This window comes from Lygodium microphyllum, chromosome 6, assembly GCF_053477565.2.
Source record: "Lygodium microphyllum isolate KBCC chromosome 6, Lygodium_microphyllum_v1.1.10, whole genome shotgun sequence".
Taxonomy (NCBI): Eukaryota; Viridiplantae; Streptophyta; class Polypodiopsida; order Schizaeales; family Lygodiaceae; genus Lygodium; species Lygodium microphyllum.
The window spans coordinates 64,859,574-64,879,691 of record NC_141140.1 but is presented as its reverse complement, the minus strand read 5'-3'; the positions used below and the strand labels follow the sequence as shown (position 1 = coordinate 64,879,691).

The window sequence follows — 20,118 nt, the reverse complement described above, 5'->3', positions numbered from 1 at the left end:
AAGAACCATATTGATGCGCACCAGAAACTGCAAGCACCACTAAAGTTTCCAATCTCTTTTTCATCAGCGTCTTCTGATTTTTAGACTGCTCTTAGATACAATCTTAGATGAAGTTTTTTTAGTTGTGTTTTGGTTCCAGTTATTACATGCTTGAGATGTCTGCATCAATGTTTAAGACCTATGTTGACACAAGTGATAGTGCTCCTTTGTCTTATGTCTTGGGCTATGACATCATGCCCTTTTGGGAGCATGGCACATGGGTATTTGTAATGAGTATGGGATGCTTTCTAAATAATAGCATTATGTACGAGTATCCTTTTGTTGAAATTTGAATGAACATGGCCTTGATGTTTTGCTTGGTGTTCTTCTTGGTGTTTTTCTGTGTTCTTGCTGGAGGGTGTGTGCGCCTCTTGCATTTGCAGATGTGCTGGTGTCCTTTTCTGCCCTGCTTTGATATAGTGATATTGGCCTCCTATACACAGCTTTGGCCAGAACATTTTTTACTCTTCTTTGAAAGAAAAAACACAAAATATTCCATAATTTAAAGAGATGGTGGGATCTTACACCAATAGAAATGCTTTTCTTCCCACCATCCCTCTCCCCCCTTTCTGTCCTTTGTTGGGAAACCACTTCTTCAGTATAGTCACTTTAGTTAGGGTTTCACGTTGACAGCCCCAAAAAGGGTTGGCACCCTCATTCTGGGCACTTTATCAGTGGGTGCCCACATAGTGGGGCGCCACCCTAGACTGGCTGGGGCCTATTTATAGGCCACCTCTTGCCTCATTCTCGCACTCTGTCTTGTATCATTCCACACTTTCTCTCTGTCATTCCGACACTCTTCTCTCTACTTGCCACTGCTGCTCATACCTCTATCGAAGGACATTGCAGTTCATGGTTACCTTTCACCAACTCCACTTGGTGTCATTTCCCAACATTTGGAGTCATGATATAGGCTTGCGTTTGCATTGTAGGAGGATCTCTACCATCAAGCATCACCTCTCCCACACTTGGCGTCATCTTGGCTTTTGTGTTTGGTAGATTCAGAGGTTCCTCTGCTACTGGCGTCATCACACAGATTGTTATGGTGCTTGCATTTGCAGCCTGCCTTCACTCCTATATGGCGTCAACATCCACACCTTGGCGTCAACCCCTCTTCCTCCAGGCATCATTACTTTCTTGCATTTGATTGTTTGCGAGGCTGCTTCCACCTTGGCGACCACCCTTTGCATTAGTTGTCAGCATGTGGGCTGATCTTTCCTTGTGTTTGGTAGCTTACACACCCCAAGTATTTGCCTTTTGCAGCTTGGCCCACTTCTTGGCATCAAAGGATTGTGCTTCACTCCCTCGACAATTTTTTGATCATCTTCTTTATGCTTGACGACATTAGAGGATTGTGTGTCGCTCTCTCAACAAATGTTCTTTACCTTCTAGTGATTACTTCGATAGTCCATTGCTCGGAGGATTGCATTTCACTCCCTTTACTATGCAGATTCCCCATAGGTGTTGCCGCCTGATTCAAACAGGACAATACAGTCATCTTTTGAGCTTTGGCTCCATTGTATCGGCTTTTCTTCACATAGTATGATCTAGTGCTTCTTCATCTTCTTCTTTTGTGTTTTCTAAATTTTGCTTGGCTCTTAGTATTTGACATACGCACTCCGTGTTTCTCCTCGTCACAAACCCTAATCTCTCTTTGCTTAGTAATCTATTTTGATACCTTTGTGTCTTTGTCTATTTGTTTGGCTCTCTCTCTTTGTGTCTGGACGACTCCTTTTCCTTTGGCACCTTCCTTGAATGTATGGCGATTATAGTAATGCGCATGCAGGTTCACACACACACACACACACATTCTCTCTCCCTCTCTCTCTTGGCAAGCAAGTGGCTACTCTAGTAGTAAGCCACTTGTTTTATCTTGTTGACCCAAATTCAAATCTCCTTATTTTGTATACTAAATGACTGTGCGGATCTAGGAATACTCAGGACCATTTGGTCGTTGTGGATTGAGCCTCTACGGTAGGAGAAGAGCCACAATATAGCAGTCACTACGAGATGGAGGGTGTTAGAGAGTCATTCCTTGTAGAGCCGTGGACAGAGTAGTACAGTCAGAGTGCAGTCTCAGAGAGGATGCCACGTCAGCAGGTCAGACAGGGTGCCACGTGGCATAGTTTGCAGCAGTCGGACAGATTTATGTCAGTCGGCTGCATTTAATGCAGCCGACCCGGTCTTTTTTGACCTTCTTTTCTTTTCTGCTTTATATAGCAGTCCCTTAGCACATTGTGATCATATTTTGATCTTGAGATCTGTTGGCTGAGACAGATTGTGCTTGGGTTGATATTTCCTCTGTCCCCTTGTGTATTTCTGCACTCTTATACAGCGTACTACACTGTAGATTTTTTGCGTTTACATTGTCTCCTTTTCTCTCTCTCTCTCTCTCTTTCTCTCTCTCTCTTCTCTCTGTATTCACTCTCTCTCAATCTTTGTCCTACGCTTCCGTATCACTGCACTCTGACATGGTACAGAGCGGTGAAGATGGAGTGACTGAGGGTTGAACGTATCTGAAGAGGAGATTTCAGCGTGACACAAGGTTGCGTTTGCACGATTCGAGGGCGAGCGGGAGGGCTGCACATCGGATCAAGGCTGAAGTGAGCGTGGGCGTGCGGGAAAGGAGTCTAATCGGTGAATTTGTTGTAGGTTATTGTTGTTCGAAGGGGAGGAAGGCTGCTTTTGAGGCCTTTCATTGCAGATTTTACCTTTTCATCATCTCCGGCGGGTAAAGAAGGTTTGGGCAACAAAGGAACCAGCCCTAGAAGGCTACATTTTCACAGTCAAAGGGGGCCAATTTTGCGTTTGTGCAGGTATTGCAGGTTAACATGTCTACAGAGACTGATTTGGAGTTTCAAGCGATCATGGACAGGAAGGTGCGTGTCCTACCAGCTCTTCCATAGGATCAAAAGCTTGATGGTGACAATTACCGCATCTGGTGGGTGATGATGTTGGCCATTTTGGAGTCTTATGATTTGGCGGAATTGGTGATGGAGGAGATTAACAGGCCCTCGGTGAGGGATGAGTCCAAACTCTCTTCCAATGCTCATGCGGAGTTGACCAAGGCCCAGTCTCATTAGGACAAATTGAATGCCAGGATTCGATCTTTTCTATTTCTGTCTTGCACTATAACCGTGATAGCTCACATCGAGTACTTGACAATGGCTCGAGAGATATGGCTGAAGCTCGATTAGATGTACAACGGGATAACCCTCATGAAGAGGGTTTCTTTGGAGGTGTAGATGCGGATCTTGTTCGTGAATAAGTCTTCTTCGCTTCGGGAACATATCAACAAGTCTCGACAGCTTCAGATGTAGGTTTAAAATGCGGGAAAGTCTATTTTCTCCAAAGACACGGCGATCACTTTATTGTCGCAGTTACCGCCACGATTCGATACCTTTTATTCTGCTCTTATTGCATCAGGACGGGAGTTGACTCTTCGATGGGAAGAGTTGGTTTCTATGGTCTTGGACTAGGAGAAACAATTGAAGGGACATAATGCCTCCAAATCGGAGGCATTGGTTGGTCAAGCCTCTCAGAAGAAGGGGAAGGATCAAAAGAAGAAGGAGGACAACAAATCCAAGAAGGACAAGGAGAAGGAATTGACTTGCCATATTTGTGGAAAGACCGGTCATTGGAAGAAGGATTGCCCCGACAAAGACAAGGAGGACACCAAGAAGGACACAAAGGATTTTGGAGCGGTGGTTGCACCTTCATCAGCTACTTTTCTACACTTAGCAATCATTGAGGACTCTACACTGAGGACTTCTGATGCTGCAATGACAACTCCCCAGGCTCGAGAGTGGATTGTGGATAGTGGTACCTTACGGCACATAACTCCTTCTGTTGGTATTGCCCATTTGCGACCTTCGCCTAGGCAGATTCTCATTGGAGACAGCTCTTCTGTGTCTATTGCTGCGCAGGGTGAGTTGCAGCTTATTCCAGATAGACGTGGTGGTACCCACACTTCTGAGGTGTTGCATGTGCCCGGTTTGGGGTATCATTTACTTTTGGTCCATAAGATTTGTGCTCTTGGTCTCTTAGTGGAGTTTGACAGTGATACTATTCGAGTCCTTGATCGTGAATCGAGGAAGGTTCTCTCTGTAGGGTATGAGAAGAATGGCGTCTACAAATTGAAGTCTTCTTCAGCTCTTGCTTCTCTTATTCTTACTTCTCAGACACAGTTCGAGCTATGGCATGCTCGGTTTGGCCATTTGAACTATGAGTACCTTCGGAAGGCATTGCGAGGGTCGTTTGTCAGACATAGTGGTGAGCCATCAGCCATGTATCTCCTGCATTCGTTGGAAACTGCATCAGGATGCGATTTTCAACAAAGCTTCTAGGCGGTCTACTTCACCCATGGAGCTACGGATCTTTGTGGCCTGATGAGGACTGAGTCCTTGAAGGCGAGCTTGTACTTCATGTTGATCGTAGATGACTACAGCAGGATGACTTGGGCCTATTTCTTGACTTTGAAGTTAGAGGCTTTCTCTCACTTCAAAGATTGGCTTCTCTTTGAGGAGAACCGTTCTGGTCGATGACTGAAAACCTTGCGTTTAGACAAGGGAGGTGAATTTATGTCTAATGAGTTTGCTCGTTTTTGTACAGATAGGGGCATTCCCCTGGAGTTTGCTAATACCAATATTTCCCAAGAGAATTGCATTTTGGAGCGGAAGAACCGAAGTGTGATTGAGATGGCACGCACCATGATGGAGCACCGACAGACACCTCAGTTTTTGTGGGCCGAGGTAGTGGCTACCGCAGTTCATATCCTCAATCGATCTCCCACTTCAGCCGTTGACAGGATGTCACCTTTTGAGGCTTACTTTGGGACTAAGCTTGGTGTCGTTTATTTTAGGATCTTTGGGTGTGACGCTTATGTGCACATTCTGAAGACGCAACGTGATAAGTTCGAGGTGGCTTCCCGACGACAGGTTTTTGTTGGCTATAGCTCCCAATCCCAAGGTTATCGTTTATTTGATCCTGTCAAGTGGGATGTCTACACGAGCCGAGATGTGCGGTTCGTGGAAGTTCCGACCACAGAGGGGGGTGAGGAGCATCCCGTCCTTGGAGATCCAGGGGAGAGAGTTGGGCTTCCGAGACAGTTCCTTTGGAGCTAGAGCCTCTTGATGGAGATTCTTCTTCTGATTTAGAGTCTTCTCTTCCACTTGCAATCCTTGAGGAGCTTCCACCGGTGGATGTATCCGAGTCTTCAACAGATGGAGAGCGACGGGGAGAGGGTTGTCCTCCTCCTTGTTGGGCTCGTGACGCACTCCGAGATTCAGGGATCGAGGGGGTCTGTGAGGAGTGGGAACCGCAGGATGGACCGCGGAGGTCACAGAGGACCTTGGCACATTCTTTGAAGCTTGTTTGCTCCAACTATTGTTTGCTGATCCGTGTTATGCAGGATCGTGAGCCCACTTCAGTGAAGGAGTCTTTGCAGTCTAATCATTGGCGGAAGGCCATGAAAGCCAAGTTGGAGGCTATTGAGAGGAATGGCACTTGGTCTCTTGTGCCTTTTCCCTCTCACAAGAAGATAATTGGTGTCTAGTGGGTCTTCAAGACCAAGTATCTTAGCGATGGTTTTTTGGACAAGCACAAGGCTCGCCTTGTTTCTAAAGGTTTTGCTCAGCGCCCAGGCATTGATTTCCTTGATACTTTTGCTCCCACTTCTGGTATGGCGACTATTCGAGCTGTTCTTGCCTTGGCTGGTCATAGGAGATGGCCTGTCTATTAGCTGGATGTGAAGTCGGCCTTAATGGTGACTTGCAGGAGGAGATCTATTAATAATGACCTTGACTTTGAAGAAGTCAGTGGCAATGCCATTCTTAGATATTGTGTGCCCTAGGATACATCCATGTTGTACCCATAAGTGGTACTTCAAGGGGTTCAAGGAGAGATTATACAGCCTACACCACTCAAAGACAGTGTAAATTTTATCTAAGTGTTCCCTACAACTGGAGTGGACACATAGATCATCAACAAATACCTCCGATTCTCGCCTAAGCATGTCTTTGAAGATGGTGCACATGAGGCGGTGTGACAACGAGAGTTGCATTGCCTTGGTGCGGAATTCTGTATTCCATGCTCGGACAAAGCACATTGAGATCTAGTATTATTTCATTCGGGAGAAGCTTCTGGATGGGACCATTGATGTGGAGTACTGCAAGACGAAGGATAATCTTGCAGATTTGTTTTTGAAGGCGCTTCCCCAGGCTCTTCTTCGGCAACATTCGAGATCCCTCAGTCTTTTGCCCTGTCCAGGATCCGAGAGGGGGTGTTAGAGAGTCATTCCCTGTACAGTCGTGGGCAGAGCAGTACGGCCAGAGTGCAGTCGCAAAGGATGCCACGTCAGCAGGTCAGACAGGGTGCCAAGTGGCACAGTTTGCAGCAGTCGGACAAATTTATGTCAATCGGTTGCATTTAATGAAGCCGACTTGGTCTTTTTTGACCTTTTCTTTTCTGCTTTATATAGCAATCCCTTAGCACATTGTGATCATATTCTGATCTTGAGATCTGTTGGCTGAGATAGATTGTGCTTGGGTTGATGGAGATCGAGGTCATCAAGTCGGAGACATACATAGATATTTCCTCTGCCCCCTGTGTATTTCTGCACTCTTATACAGCATACTACACCGCAGATTTTCTACGTTTACACTGTCTCCTTTTCTCTCTCTTTCTTCTCTCTGTGTTCACTCTCTCTTAGTCTTTGTCCTATGCTTCCGCATCGTTGCACTCTAACAGAGGGGAGGTGTATGCTGGATGGGAGCAAATGGAGAGATCTCTAGTGATGATGATCTCTTGGATGATCGGGAGTACATCCTTAGTGCCACATGAGATAGTTAGAGTAGAGATGGAAGCACCATTTATTGTGGTTGAGGCTCTTTTCTAGACAATGATTTTTAGGCATAGACTTTGGAGCCTCTTGAGGCATAGATACTTTAGACTTGCGTTAGAGTCATCTAAACAACTATCTTTGTAGGGTAACACTGAGTGTTGGTATGCCCAGATAGATGAGTGGTTACAACTACTTCCACAGTACAACTTGGATCTCCCTTTCTTAGAGCTTAGTTGAGAGGAGCTCAACAAGATTATTAGAATGGGCATTATTCAACTATATACAACTAGGACTTGGTTAGTGCTTACCAAGGACTTGGGGAAGAAGTTGGCTTTCTATTGAAAGCATCCTCTATATGTATCCCCTAATGGTTTTGTGATCTAGCTGAGATATATGGATACACACTTGTCCCATGGAGTATGATGTGCTATTGGTCAGCTCTGCACATCTTAATACTAGTTTAACAATAGAGTCCGGTTGCTATGGAGTAGATCCGCTTTCCCTTTAGCAATGGATTTGCTAGCTTTGCTAGCTTGAGATAGGCGCTTTTACTATCTGTTCTGAGAGGGACTTAGAAAAGGTAATGGACTTCCTAGGTTAGCGCTACCTTGGACTCTTCCTTTTGGAGCTATGTCGCCACAAAGATTATCTCTTATAGTCTTGAGGGAGGTACCTTGGGGATCAATGATAGCCTACTTTTACTGACTTCTTTAGAGTTGCAGCTATGCCGTGATACCTCAGAGCATATCCTAGACCGGCCCTTGGTTCCATTGTAGGGAGTCACCCTAGATAGAGCCACTAAGAGATGTAAAGCACTATCATGGAGACATGAAATTTCGAGATGCTCTAATCTTGCCGATAACATTTGATTAAGATATTATTCAAATGTACAAAGTTGTTTAGCACATGTGATGTACATGGTAGTTATTTCATGGTAACATGCCAAGGGCCTTAAGGAATTAGTGGGTGTCAAAGGTAAAAGTTATGATAAGTTGTGTTTGACAAGTACTAGGTGGTACTCGGTGTGAGATTTTGGCCTAGATCAATTTATTAGCCACTAATATTAGTGGTGACATTAGAGACTAGGTATTAATTTATTAAATAATGTCGTCTAAGGGCCAATAATTGCTCATAGATATTTGAAAGACAAATTGGCCTAGCCAATTTAATTACTGGTTAGCGAAATTATTTTTTTGAGCACTAGAATAATTATCAAATTAATTTTCAGAATTGATATTTTGAAAATTAATTTAATAAGTTGGATAATGTTGGAAAATGGGATTTGAAGGTTGCCACTTACAAAATTTGACCATGCAAGTGGAAAAAACGTTTTTAGGGGTTGGTGGAGTCTATTCTAGCCATTGTGAGAGAGGAGGAGGTTGTTAGAGAGCAAGGAAAGACTGCTGATGTGATTTGCATCCACCAGAGATTAGTCTTACATCATGTGACAACAATTTGAAGCTCTTCATGAGTAGGTGACAATAGCGCAAGGTCCTTTTGGTTCATATGCCATCATATAGGAGGGGCAGCACTCTTTTTGGTGGTCCTAGGTTGCAAATGATAGCTTCCATGGTTGTTTGAGCAGGGAAATAGCAGCTTTTGAGTATTTCTCATGATGAAACTCTGAATTTTTTTCTCTACGACATTTTCTCTCATCCCCTAGGCATCTCTCAAGTTATCGTAGATTTTTTCAGCAATTTGAGCCATCAAAGGAAGAGATTTCAGTCAATCTTTACTGTAAACTCTAATTTACATGAGAAATCAGGCTTTTGACAATTGCCTCGGGATGCGTGCTCACAATTGAGGGCCTAGTATTTGAATTCCAGTAGCTAATATTCAGGAATTTCAAGGAGATTCAAAGGGCGGGCCAACTAGCCAATATTATATTTGGGGCTGAATTTTTCATTCAAGGAGCAGGGTTAAGACCAATCCCCAAGTAAACCAAGGGGCAAATTGGTTTGGAGGCTTGTTGGTTAGTTTTGATAGTAAGAGGTACTTGGATTAGCAGAGGAGATCGGAGGATCTCAGTTGTACTCTATCCATTTGCAATAAAAGTTAAAGAAATACTGCAAGGGACACTAGTTTTCGGGCCAATAGGTTGTCCAATGTTCAAGTTGTATGGTATAGTGTGCATTTCAACTTCGTGAATTTGTTAATTGCAGTAATTAAGTCATAGTTACCAGGAACGGGGGGAACGTCCAAAGTGAGGGAACGGGAACGGAGGGAACGATATATATATATATATATATATATATATATATAGAGAGAGAGAGAGAGAGAGAGAGAGAGAGAGAGAGAGAGAGAGAGAGAGAGAGAGAGAGATCATATCAACCATAATTCATGAAATTAAACTCTAGAGACATAATAATCAAGTTTCAACAATAATAAAGATTCAAAACATTGTAACTAGCAATGGATTGTCGCATTCATAATTCAACATTCTAATCAACAATGTTGCATAAGTCCAACTGGCAACAAGTTTGCATTGCAAAAACACAAAATATGCACTAAACTTTAAAGCCTAAATAGTAAAGATCCAAGTTACAAGAGCTCCAATTTCCAAGTCAATACTCTAAAGTTCCAAAAGGCTAGCTACTAAGTGCTCTGATTCATGGAAGATGGCTCCACTGTGCCTGAATGCTCATCCTGTTGAACAACATCCTGTCCGTCATCATCACCATCATCATCATCGTCATCTTTTTCCCAACATATAAAAGAATCAGCCTTTGCAACTGATGTACGAGCTAGCAAGCAAAGATTGGAGCTTACATAAACTAGGTCATTCGTCTTCATTGTACCAAGACGATTTCTCTTCTTTGAGTGAATGTGATTGAATGAGCTCCATAGTTGCTCTAAACAAGAAGAGCTAATTGTTTGGCTAAGAATACGAATAGCCAAACTCTGCAGCTCTGGAGCTTCTGCCCCGTAGTCCTCCCACCATAAAGCAGCCCCAATATTTATCCTGTCCTCTAGTGCATCCTCTGTACCAAACATCCCTAATGTTTGCCGATATACAGAGAGCTGATTTTTAATTTTGCGTTGCATTTCACGGCTGGGATAAAGCCTTGCAAGCAATGTGTTCCAAGCCTTGACCACCTCAAGGTCTCTTTCTTGTATCTTTCCTTGAAACTCAGGATCAAGCACATATGCTGCAGCATGCATAGGAGAGTCATACTCATTCCATCTACTGATGCATAACTCCTTGATCTGCTCATACCTATCTGCATTTGGTTCCAAACTCTCCAACCTCTCAATCATGCGATCCATACCTTCATAGATCTTCCCAATGCATGGATCCATGCCATCTGCAAGCCTCAACATGTGCATAATAGGATCAACCATTTGGTTGGTGCGATTAACCTCATCCCAAAAATCTCTATCAGAAACATATGCATTACATAACACAGCAGTAGCAGTGGCAGCCCCAGTCCAATTTTCATACTCATCGCTAGCAAATAGCTTCCGAATTGCACCTTTGCAATAGTGCAATCGACCAAGCATAAGAAAGTTATATGCAAATCGTGTATCCGAGTATTTAAGAAGTTCTTTGTCACTTCTCTTGCGAAACTCAGCATGCAAGTACTGATGATTACATATAAAAGTGATAATCTTGTTGCCTTTCGCAACAAGAGATGCAATCCATGGCAAGTCTCCAATATCCTTCAACAAGTTATTCAAGCAATGCGCCATGCATATACATTTTCTGCCCCAACAGCCTGCATTGCCTCGCACCACTCGGATGCCAATACATCTGCACTCTTTCCAGTCTCTGAAGCATCATGACTACCAATGAAGTATACATCTCCACGAGAATATGCAACAACACCATGTACGGACCTATGGCGTGTGTCACTCCATCCATCTGCTATCAATGTCACTCCATTTCTTGCCCATTGATTGCGAATATTTGCTGTTGCAATCTCTATGGCCACTTTCTCCTTTTGAAGCAATGCAGTCCTGATAGTTTCTGATGAAGGGGGCTTATATGTGGGTCCATACTCTGCAATCTTTGTCACCATATTTAAAAAATAAGGTGACCTGGCTGATTTGAATGCAATATGGTCATGGTAAAAAAAGCGTGCCACTGCTGCATCTGTTTCCTCTTTTTTCTTTGGTTCCCATGAAGTGTGCAATGAACTCTGTTTAACACGACGACCTGTTGCCATTGATGGCCCATGAGAAGGCTGCGTAGCCACTAATCCTGGTGGTCTTCTGCATGAAGCACCATGCCCTGCTGGCCTTGGAGTCCATGTTGTTGGATCCACTGCTATATTTGGCATCCTCCTGGCATGTGAATTCCCCATAGAAGTGGCTATGCGGTCAAGTAACTCCTGCCTTTTCTCAATTGATACATTGGTGCAAAAACGCACCTCTTTCCCCTCCTCATGTAGAAGATGGGCTCTCACTTTATCAGCCCCACTAGTGCGAGCATAAGGGCAAAGTTTGCATTTCCAAGGGCGAGCCCCTCCACCTCTCAATGGCACCCCTGCATCTACCTCATCCCACCATGACCAAGTAGTGCTTCGACTTCGTCCAGTTGTTGACGAAGTACCTGCTGAGGATGATGAAGATCCCATAGATGTCAATGCTGCCATCTATATAGAAGTGACAAATAATCAGTAAACTGTAAACTTCAATGAAATTAGTAATTACAAAAATTTGCAGCCAACATTTCAACATCCATGCGTCAAAGTTCAATGAAATTGCAAAAATTTCAACCAAGGTCCAAAGTGTACCGTGTGCCGCACGCGACGTAGGCGGGAGACTCAGAGGTAGGTGGGAGAGTCAAAGCTGAGCAGCCTGCAGGCGGAGGAGCAGGAGCAGGCGGGGCAGGTGCACGGAGCAGGAGCAGGTGGGGCAGGTGCACGGGGCAGGCGGAGGAGCACGAGCAGGCGGGGCAGGTGGGGCAGGCGCAGGGGACAGGCGCAGGCGTAGGGGATAGGCGCAAGGGACAGGCGCAGGTGCAGGGAACAGGGGATAGGGCCCAAGCGCACGCGACAGGAGCAGGGGACAGACGCAGGCGACAGAAGTAGGGGATAGACGCAGGCGACAAGCGCACGCGACAGGCGCACGTGACAGGCGCAGGGGACAGACGCAGGCGACAGGCGACAGGCGGGAGCGAAACGTCAACATGACTTTTTTTAAAAAATTAAAAAATTACATGGTTGGGCTGGAACCGCCGTTCCAAACAAGGAACGGCCAAGGAACAGGCTGGAACGTTTCGCCAACGTTTCCTGGGCTCGTACCTCCCGGAACGCGTTAATCCGTTCCTATGCGCCGGAACGGGCGTTCCCTGTTTCTATGAATTAAGTGCTTAATTAGGTTATTTACTACCCTATCCAAGAAGGAAGGTCGGTTTCAAGCACTTTGCCCATGGCCCATTGGTCCATGTTCCTGCTTGAGGCATCACCACAAGATCCAAATGATATTGGCATGTCATCAAGCAGCCCTACCTCGATGATTCAGCCTACCCATCTTGGATAGATCTATGAGAGATGTCTTGGGATGATATTGATCTCCATATGAGTTTCATATTGTATTAGATCTCTAGTGTTTTGTTTAATAGTTTCAGTTATTTGTTGTTTCCTAGCCTTCTAGGTTATGGTTTTATTATTCTATTTGGGACACATGACAACTCTAGATATACATCTCTCTCTCTCTCTCTCCCCCTTTGTTTTGCCACCCTTTAGCCTCATCCCACCATCGTCTTGTGTTGTCTCACCAATCAGCCCCTCCCCGCTAGGTCCTAGCTCATTGTGTTATCTTGTTGTGCATTTGTTCTACATTTGCTATTCTAGACTGCCATCATGCTTGTTTATCCCTGGACATCCAGATGGGTGCTAGTAGCATTGGTCATGGTGGTCATGAAGTGACTTAGTGCAAAGGCACTAAGGGCACTTCGGGTTTAGGGCCACTAAGATCTATTTATAGGACTCAAGGCCCTATTGTGCACATTAATTGTGTAGTCACCACTTTTGGACTCGTGGCCCGTTGGCCGACTCATCTGTATATAGGGATGATATGGGTTGGTGGTATGAGATACTTACCCTTGGGTTGTGGTTGACCAATTGGCAAAAGTGACTTGATTCATTCCCACAAAGATGACTGTCAAAAGCCACGAGTTGGCTGGTCTTCTTGTTGAACATCTTTGTAGGCTTTATGGTTTGCCCGATGAAATAGTTAGTGATCGAGATTCTAAGTTCACTGGCCATTTTTGGCAAATGGTTTTCCAAAACTTAGAAACTTGATTGTCCATGTCATCCTTGAGACATCTTGAAATGGATGGATAGACCGAATAAACAAATCAAACCATGGAGAATATACTGTGTGCATATGTATGTGTACACAATCTGATTTGAAGCATTATCTTTCTCAAATCGAGTTTGCTAAGCATTTTGCTATTGGTTATAGCTTGCTTATGCTTATGTATGGTTATAAGCAGAAACCACCAATTGTTGTCACAAAGCTCGGGGGGGGGGGGGGGGGGGGGGGGTGTGAAAATTCAGTCCATATTTGACTTTCCGCATGATATACAAGAGATGTTGATGATAGCTAGGAAAAGCATTAAAATGGCCCAAGATTGTGCCACGTTTTATACTAACCAATACCGCACTACTCCGGAGCTCCAGGAGGGCATGTGGGTTTATCTTAAAGTCTCAAAGGACCGATTCAATGACTACTGATAAGTGCTATAAATTGTCTTTAAGGTATTGTGGTTCTTTTCAGATTACCAAAAAAATTAGTAGCGTTTCCTATGAGTTGGATTTACCTTTGGAGTTAACCTTGTGTTCCAAATTAGTCATTTGAAAAAATGATTGGGACAAGATGAATTGATATTTTTGATTGAGGAAGTCTTGCGGCTTGAGGATACTGCTCGTTATGATCCATTGGAACTTGAATTGGTTCTTGATCTTAGGACTAAATGATCTTGTTGGATTGTTTATCCCGAGTGTTTGGTCAAGTGGAAAAACCCCTAGGAGGCCAAGGCTACTTAGGAGTTAGGACATTCATTGAAGTCATTTTCCTCACTTCGTCCTAGAGAATATTGTTGAGGACAACAATCATTTATAAAGGGAGTGTTATCCCCTTGGACATTCGGATGGATGCTAGTACCATTGGTCATAGTGGTCATGAAGTGACTTAGTATGAATGTACTAATGGTACGTCGGCTTTAGTAAAACCACTCAAGGCCCTATTGTGCACATTGATTGTGTGATCACCACTCTTGGACTCATGGCCTGTTGGCCTTACCCGTACATTGGGATGGTGTGGATTGGTGTAATGGGACGTAACCCTTGGGATGTGGTCGTGAATCAGAGTGCTACTAGCTCCAAGCTCGGCGGTGAGTTTATTTGGCTCTATGGTTGGGAGGTGAGTCTAATGTCCGATCCCTTTCATTGTGCGAATATGTGCTCAACATAACATTATTAAAATATTTCTAGCCTACAACCTTAATCAGGTTCAATCTCATAACACAAATCACTGTTTATGTGCAGCCCCTTTAGAGGCACAAAATTTGGGATTTTGTGCAACAAACCTCAATTTCTCTAAAAAGATTGAGACTTTTGCTTAGAAATCCCAAAATTTACTAAAATTTTGAAAATTTTGTGTTGTGTACCTAAAATTGCCCAATTTTATGCAAAAAAATTGGGGCTTTTTACATTTGAGCCCAAATTTCACAAAATTTCAGCAAACGAAATTTTGGCTTTTGTGAAATTTGTCCAAATTTATCGACCTTGAGCCCAATTACACCTTCTACATTGACATTTGTAGAGGTTGGAGCCTTTTTAGTTGCAAATTCTTCTTTGCTATCATCAATTTCACAAAAAATTGTGAGTTTTTGGGACTTTGCTTTATTTTGTGCTGTCCCAGCAGCTGGTCATAAATACTAGCAATTTATAGCAAGAAATGATAGGCCGAATGATTTGCTCAATATGTTTGGGCACATCGATAAATTGAATGGCACCAATTATCTCATGTGGGTATACATGATGAAGCATGTTTTAGTTGCTAAGCAACTTTGGGATTATGTATGTGGTTCAGAGGTTAGGCTTGCAGACGCAGCTAGACAAAATGCTACAAGTTTATCAAGCTCATCCATCGTCACTTGTGGATTTTCCATTTTAGCCTTTGTTGCATCTCCCATTGTAGATCAGTTGAGATGGGATGGGCATGATGCCCAAGCTTATGCTTTGATTGCAGTCTCGTGTAAAGGACATGTTATACCTCATATTCGGTCTTGCACAACCCCCAAGGATACTTGGTATAAGCTTGCTTTGTTGTATTAAGTATGCAATGATGCTTGTGTACCCTATTTGTGCAAATAGCTTGAAATGGAGCACATGATAGAGGGTGATTGAGTGAAGACTGTTATGAGGAAATGTATTTTTGCAAGCCTTGCGTAACACGTGGATTAATTTTTAATGGCATGTTTAAGTGAATGTTGCACATGCAAGGTGCAATTGAGGTTAGTGCAAATAAATGAGCTAGGACGTGAGAGAACCAATGCATGTCAAAGGCAAACATTGCAGTTAGTTATGTCTCGTAGATACTAGGTGGTATCTAGTGCCAGTTATTGGCCTAAATCATTTATTTGGCCATAAGTGTCAGTTGATGACACTAGAGATGTGTCATTTAATGGTACTTAACACTGAATTGATGGTAAAAAATGGCACAAGGATACTTATGAGTTAATGGCCCAGCCAATTTAATTACTGGTCGGTTAGATTATTTTTTTGGGCACAAAAATAATTATTAAATTAATTTTTAAAATTTTTATTCTGAAAATTAATTAAACAAGTTGCATGACGCAGGAAATTCAGCTTAGAAGGTTGTCAGTTAGCAAAACTTACCTATGCAAGTTCGGAAAAGCTGAATTGGGGCTGAAGGGAGAAGGAAATCTTGTTTTTGCATTTTGGAGCTGTTGGCAAGAGAGGTTGAGTTATTGCTACTTGCCTTTGGGGCCATTTTGAGCCATTGGAGATCATTTTAGTGAAGATAGGTGCAGATTCTTGACTAGAGAAAGTTGGTGATCATAGTTAATGTACTTTCTCTTGAAGATTACAGCCTCTGATGTCCCTTGTGTTGTTGACGAATCCATTTGGGGCTGGAAAATTGGGTCAATAGCTCAATTTCAATAAAATCTTGTGACAAATCTTTGAATTTTCTCTCTCTATAGCATTCTCTCTCTTTTTCAAGTCATTTTCGAGCTTTGCTCCATGTTTTACAATAATCCAGCCATTGGAGATGGATATTTTGAGTGAATCTCTGCTGTAACCCTAATTTATATAAAAAATTAGGGTTTAGCAACTGTCTCGAGAAGTGTGCCAAACATTGAAGACTCCAAGATTTGAATTATTCAGGGTTGAAGTTGAATTTTAGCTGAAATCAGATGGAGGACTAGCCAACCATAAAATTTGGGGCATTTTCACTCTTCTCATAGTGGGTGAAGGCCAATTGATTGCCCGAATCAAGGGATAAATCTGATTGAGGACTTGCTAGTCACTTTGGACAGCAAGGGGTGCTTGGATTGTAAAGGGGGTTGGGAGAATCCTATTATAAATCAACTTCTACTTCAATAAAGCTAAAGAAATATTGAAAGGGTTGCCACTTTTGGGGCCAAGCGGGTGTGCATTGCCCAAAGATTAGTAGCTAAATTCATATTTTTAGTTTTGGAATAAGTACTTAGTACTATAATTAGGTTGTAATCAAGGAATTACCATCTATCCACTGAAGGAATCTTGGTTTCATGGTTTTTATTACTGGGATACCATCCTTTGAGTTGGTGGGTCCAAAGTGAAGAGAGAGACCTACAATATATAGGTGTGGGGCTTGGGTGTTCAAAAGTGGAAAGTAGAGACTGTAAACGATAAGTCTTTGTTGAAAATGATAAGCCTTGTCTCTTCAAAATGACACATCTCCTCTTCTAGATGCCACATGTCACAGAATAAAGCTTTCAAACCTTCTACTCTAAAAATTTCTCAAATGGTTAAGAATTTGAGATAGCTGTTGAAAATAAAATTATTCCTTGCGATATTTCGAAGCCTTTGACATGAATATAAGTAACTTTCAAAAATAGTAACCTCTTAAATTTTAGTTGTTGCTAAATTTAACTTTTGGAGAGTTTAATTATTTAGGTTCACCAGTTGATGGTTTGTTTATTCGATCATGAGCATTTGGTTTTACTTTTTGAAACCACTCATTATATAGACTTTTAGTCAATGTGACTATTTGAGTGTAAAAGTCTTAGTCATTTGAGCTTTTTGGTTAATCTTACTACTTGACTAAAGTTTTTTCTCTTGGACATCTTGTCAATGACAACCTAAGTATAATTATAGGGCGCTTTAGCCATGGGGCCACCCTTAAATAGAAAGATGAATAATGGAGCCACCCTTAAATAGAAAGATGAATATTTAATCATATTTTGAAACACTTAAATAATACAAATCGCCTTTCAAAGTATATAAGGATCAAATTAATTTGAAATTATTGAGCCAATATGTCTTGGTAATAATTGATATATAAAAGGTTGGTTATATCTCTTCCTCTTGAAATCCGTCTTGTCCTCAAGGCGTTGCTTGAAGTATTTTTGATTTTACAGCTTTTTCATAACAACGCAAGTATTTCTAGATAGTCTATAAAATACTCTTTTGATTTTCATTTAGAATCTAAATAAGAGTAAATTTTAAATTTAAAAAATAATTTTTCTAAAAATGTTTCTTGCTTGTTTTTTTATCATATGAAAGACTATTTGCTTTGGTTGAACTATCTCCTCCTGTCTATCTACTTTAGATGGATCCTCTATTATAGGTTTCATTGGTGGAGGATCTTCATAAGACTTTAAAAAATGGATATGAAAAGAATCTTGAATTCTTCAATGCTGTGGAAGTTATAATTTGTAATAAACATCATTAATCTTTTTAGTGACTTGAAATGGTTCATAATTTCTAACTGCAAGCTTAGTGACTTGGGATGAAGGCTTGTTAGAGCTTCTTAGATGAGCTTTGTCAAATTTCAGCCATATCTAATCTCCTTCCTGTAAAATCAATTGCCTTCGATGCTTATCTATTGCTTTTTTTTGTTTTTCTTGAGATCTTTAGATAGCTTGTTAACTTGAGCGAAAGCTGTATCCATATCATATACAAACTCATCAGCATGAAATATCTTCTCCTTGGTGTTGAGAATAGGTAATAAGAGTAGTTTCCCATATATGATCTCAAATGGTTCTTTACTTGTAGAAGTATGAAATGTGTTGCTATAGGCATATTTTACCAAAGGCAAATACTTTTTCCATTATTAGTTGGCTTCATGGTAATAGCACTTTAGCATATCTAATATTGTGAGATTGGATATCTCACTTTGACCATCTGTTTGAGGATAATAAGAAAAAGAAAAGGTAAGCTTTGTAGCCAAATTTTCAAAAAGAGGTCACCAAAAGAGACTAGTGGTTTGCGGATCTCTATCACCCACAATAGATTGTGGTAACCCTTGATACTTAAAGATTTGTTGAATAAATTATAAATATTCTAGCTATATGTTGAGACTTAATAGTCTTATTGATTAAAATAAAATAAGCATGTTTATTAGACCTATCAATAATAGTCTATATGCCACCATTGCCATTTGCTGATTTTGGTAAGTCAAAAATAAAATCCATACTAATGCTTTCCCAAGGCTGACTCAGAATTGGTAACGATTGCAAAAGCCCTGTAGGATTTTGGTGATCAAACTTAAATCTTTTGGTATACAAGACATTCTTTGATAAGTTACTCAATGTTTCGTCGAAGACTTTGCGAAAAGAAATACATTTCAAGTGCCTTGTTTGTGGCCAAAATACCATGATGAGCCATGTAAGGTGCCACATGGTATTCTTTCATTACTTTAGGCTTGAAATCTTTAGTAACACATAACTTATTATCCATCATAAGAAACCCATCTTTAATAATATAAGAGTTTACTCTTTTACCAAGTTGTAAATTTTCCCATATGATTTTAAAATCTTCATTAGAAACATACATATCTCTCATACTAGTGAAATTTGTATGATGAATCATGGATACTGCATGAATCTAAGGTCTTCTTGATAGGGTATCAACTACCTTGTTTTGTTTCTTAGGAATATGCAATATTTGAAAGTTAAATTAAGCTAAATAATTGGCCCATCCAATATGCTTTTTAGAAATCTTTGGTTGGTTGAGAAAATGTTTCAGACTGTCATGGTTTGTCTCGATGAGAAATTCTCTACTTAAAAGATAGTGTTTCCAATCTTTTAAAGCTTGAATGATGGCCATTAACTCATTTTTATAGGTAGTAGTATTTGTTTTTGCATTTTGCAACCTTCTACTTGTATAAGCAACTGCATGTCCTTCCTGGTTTAAGATTGTACCAATGCAGTCTCTTGAAGCATCACATTCCAAAAAGAAGGTTTCGATAAATTTGGTATACTTTAAAAAGAAATGTTTCGACAAATTTGATATAATCAAAACAACTTTTTTGTTGATATATAACTTTAGAGCTTCAAAAGCTTCCTTTTCTAGTTTGGTCAATCGGAATGTCATTGCTTTCTTGGTTAAATCATGTAATGGTCCAACAACCACTACAAACCATTTAATGAATCTCCTGTAATAAGAGCATAATCTCAAGAAACTTCGAACTTTATGAACTCTACTCAATTCTAGTCATTCTACAATAGCCTTGATTTTTTTTGGATCTATCTAAATTCCATCTTTGTATACAATATGACCCAAATAGTGAATCTCTTCTAGGAAAAATTCACTCTTTTTACCATTGACATAAAGTTTGTGTTTGCGGAGTTCTTAAAATATTATTTTCAAGTGTTGCTCATGCTCTTCTTCATCTTTTGAATAAACCAATATATCATCAAAGAAAGTGCCAGTAAACTTCCGATGTGCACTAAAGATTCTTTCCATCATTCTATTAAAGGTTGCACGAGCATTGGTGAGACCAAATGGTAGCACAAGAAACTGACACAAACCAAAAGTTGTCATGAATGCTATTTTATGAATATCTTAAGGAGCAATCCTTATTTGATGGTGGCGACTCTTCAAGTTAATTTGACTGAATACTTTGGATCCATCCAATCTATCCAAGATATCATCAATTCTTGGAAGAGAAAATCTATTTCAAATTGTAATTTTGTTAATTTTGTTAAGGGCCATGTAGTCCACACACATATACTAAGATTTATCTTTTTTTTGTACTAAGAGGATTGGAGAGCA

The 20,118-nt window shown here is 41.2% G+C and overlaps 1 protein-coding gene across 3 annotated transcripts in view; it reads left to right on the top strand.

Annotated features, from left to right (window-relative positions):
• LOC148034632 (splicing factor U2af large subunit A-like) overlaps positions 1-20,118 on the top strand; it is a 68,548-nt gene that overhangs the window by 28,021 nt on the left and 20,409 nt on the right. The window lies entirely within an intron of this gene.